Source organism: Nicotiana attenuata, unplaced genomic scaffold, assembly GCF_001879085.1.
Source record: "Nicotiana attenuata strain UT unplaced genomic scaffold, NIATTr2, whole genome shotgun sequence".
Taxonomy (NCBI): Eukaryota; Viridiplantae; Streptophyta; class Magnoliopsida; order Solanales; family Solanaceae; genus Nicotiana; species Nicotiana attenuata.
In genome coordinates this window covers 151,344-155,007 of record NW_017672869.1, presented here as the reverse complement: position 1 = coordinate 155,007, position 3,664 = coordinate 151,344, and the positions used below count along the sequence as shown (strand labels likewise).

Here is a 3,664-nt window from a genome sequence, read left to right as displayed (position 1 = left end):
ACATTTTAAAAATCTCAATCAACAAAATTTTAAAAAATAAATCTACATGATGGAATCGCACCTTTACCTTGAATGCATAGAGAAACTGATCACATGTTCCAAACACTGAAGGTATACAAAACATAACAATACTAACCAATACATTTAATATACAACGCGATGTGCACAATTTCAGGTTTAAATTAGTGTGAGGACTTTACTGTGACACAAACGAAATTAGCTAAAGGAAAATCATATATAACATAATACTACTTACGACTTATGTCGTATTTGGAACCCTTGAATACATATTTTTTAAGTATCATTATAATTTCTCTACAACAGAAAGCTATCCTAATTGCAAAAGATAATTGTGAAAGCAAATAAGCATGAGAAACAATATTTGTCGTGTATGTGTATATATCGAAGAAGCAATCTACAACAGAAAAGTATCCTAATTGACGTTTATGTTTATATATCGAAGAAGCAAGACAATGACTCATTACAAGCTTAAGTATTACATGATGGATCGCCAGCTTCGTTGATTGCATAGAGAAACTGATCCCACGATTCAAACAGTGAAGGTATACAATAGATAACAATACTAACCAATAAAGGTAATATACAACGCGATGCGCACAATTTAATGTTTATCTGATTCTGAAGATTATACTGGGAATGAAAAGCAGTTATCCCAACGAAAATCATATACAAAAGATTAGTAGTTAGGAGATATGGCGTATTTGAACCATTGAACACAGATTTTTGAAGAAGCAGTAAAGCAAATCGTGAAAAAACAGGATATAAGTTCATACCATTATCGGCTGAAATATTTTTCTGGCGTTTCTGCTTCCGTATGTTGATCCTATTATGTCTAGCGAGTTTCTTCTCTTCCTCCATGTGAAATTGTGTTCAAACTGTCGTAGGGGGGCTGAGAAGTTGTAAAGTCATGTGTAAAAGTTTAGTTGAGGAAACAGGGGCCTAAAATCCGCCTATTTTCATGTATATGGTTTTGCATCTTTTTCGCTTTTAATGGTAACTTTTTAATTCATTCTAATATTTTTAATTAACTATATAATTACTAATAATCACAGTATATTATTACTCCAAATCGATAATTACACTTCTGCTTTATCCAATATACTTAGCAGTTATTTTTGGTATTACGTGTATTACATAGTGTTTTCAAATAAATTGCGTTTAAACATGTGATAATACACTAAATTATTTATATATTAATTGATATTTACCAATTCTGTTGTTGTTTACACTGTTGCTCAAATATTAGACGGTCGCATTGGCAGGAATTTTTTTAGTTCTATCCTTCATCATTAACGGGATACGAACGTGAGGGTAATTTTAAACTATTAATGAAAAATTGAAACTAAGTTTGTCCTTTCATTAAAAATAAGAGCAACTATGAGATAATTTGGTAGAAAGGATATATATATACAGAAATTTGCGAGCAGACGCAAAGACAAAACTGTTATAAAGTGGAGAAAAAAATAGTAATAATTTAAATGCTTCAAAAATAGAGGTTAAGCACAGTTGAATAAAATAGATATGTATTCATTTTTGTTGATTACCAATATCCCTGGCTTTTTCCTGTTTTTCATCCACTGACTACTTGAATTTTCACCTTCAACTTTCATATAGTTTTCCAAAGTGAAACGCCGTTTTGAGTCCTAGCTAATTTTTTTGCGTTTTAAGATCTGTCGTTGCTTCATTTGATATTATATGACTTGCATGTATGCTTCGTGACGTGTTTCGGAAAAGCTTGTGTGTAAAATTTTTATAAAATGTGATTTTTGAGTTAAAATGAGGGTAGATTTGACCACGATGATTATTTGTTGGTAAACAACCTCGAATTGATATTTTGACGATTTCGATAGGTTCGTATATTAATTTGGACTTTTATGCGTGCTTCACTGGGATACTGCGTGATCAGAACGTGTTTCGACGCATTATGTTGATTGTTGATATTTGATGTTATCTTGATTATTTGAGTTAGCGAGCGGGTTTGTGTGATGTTATTACACTTGTGAGAATGTTTGTTCGGGATACCAAACTTTTAGGGTATAGCAAATCAGTGCATTCATAACTGATTTGGAATATCTGATCTATAGTTGTTGCTGCTGTAAATTTGCAGGTTTCAACATTGAGAATAGCTGATCGCAATTAATAGCATCGCATTTGCGGTGTCAGGATCGCAAATGCAAACATCACTGGGGACTGGGACTTTGCAATTGCAAAGTAAACTTCGGTTTTGCGAACTGAGTTGGGATCGTATTTGCAATCTTAAAGTTGCAGTTACCACACATTGCTTGTAAATCCTGCTTAACTTGAGGAATTCCTCATCATAATTGCATTATTGGGTTCTCACAAACTACTTGTGAGCTTTAACCGTAAAATTTCATCACAAGGTTCAAATTAAGTGCAATGAATCAACTTTCAAACCTTGCCAAAGAATTTGCAGCAGCAATCAGTGTAACTAATAAGATTCAACTTAGGCCTCCATCATAAAAACTAATTACAAAGAAGTCTTGGGTCAGTCTATTACAACTTCTAGCTTTCCTACTCGGCTTAAGAAGATCTAACCTTTCTACAATTTCCTTCTTAATCTGGCCAAAACTACCTCAATATGTACATTCTGATTTTTGAAATTTTCCCGTTCCTTGCCCTCCAAGTATGGAAAATGATTGCTCCCCAGATAGCAGCCACAATTTCCTTTGTGAACTGGTTACAATGCTTCCTTCTGGTCCTTTCCATAATCGTCTGCACTTCCCCAGCTTTAAGCTGCATCCCCAACCAGCTAGATAACTCATTTCGTAGCTGCTTGGCCCAAGCACATTCTGGAAAAGATGGAGGGATGTATTTGCCGTCTGTGCAGTGCATAGACAGCATTCAGCAGAATCAACATGAATATTCAAATGTCTGAGCAGCCAAAGAAGAAATCTATGTTTTGGTTAAGCTATTGCTGTCCAAACTAAGTCATTTATCCCCTCTGCACCTATTCCTTAAGAAACTTGTCTTCTTTTGATGTGTTGGAATACATTTATCAGAGTGCTCAGAAATAATCTGATATCTTTTTCCCCTAGCCTCAGATACATAGTCATTACTTTCTGGTCACTTTATCTTCTTCTCTCTTTAAAAGAACAAAAGCAAACGACAGAACGAATATCAAGAAGTACCATAGTCTGAGTAGCGCAACGAATCAACTTTCTTACCTTCCAAAAGAAGTTGCAGTAGTAATCACTGTAATTATTAAATGTTAACTGATAATTTTAAGATATTAAAGAGAACAATCAGATGTACCGATTGTTTTAAGATATTAATAGTAATTTAAATTAACTCTAGTTTTAAAAAGTAGAATTGAACAAAGTAATAAGTGACAGTAAATCTGGAAATTTTTTACATTTGGAGCAGAGTTCACAACCAAATATAATAACATGTAGGACTGGACAGATTATAGTGCAGTTTGCAACTTGTAATGATAGCAGTTATGAGGGAAATCCTTTTCTTAGTCGTCCTCCATTAAACATAAAATGTATGCCGACTAAAGAGATACAAATATCAGCTCCTGCGCCACATTGCTGCAAAGATGATACTGGTTTTCGGGATAAAAATGATTTTGAAAGGACATTCAGACTACTTGCATTGCATTGTTGAAAGAAAATCTCACAAT

General features: G+C 33.7%; 1 pseudogene; it reads right to left on the bottom strand.

The window, feature by feature from the left end:
* LOC109214769 overlaps window positions 1-879 on the bottom strand; it is a 6,678-nt pseudogene extending 5,799 nt beyond the window's left edge.
* Between the last annotated feature and the right edge of the window lie 2,785 nt (window positions 880-3,664).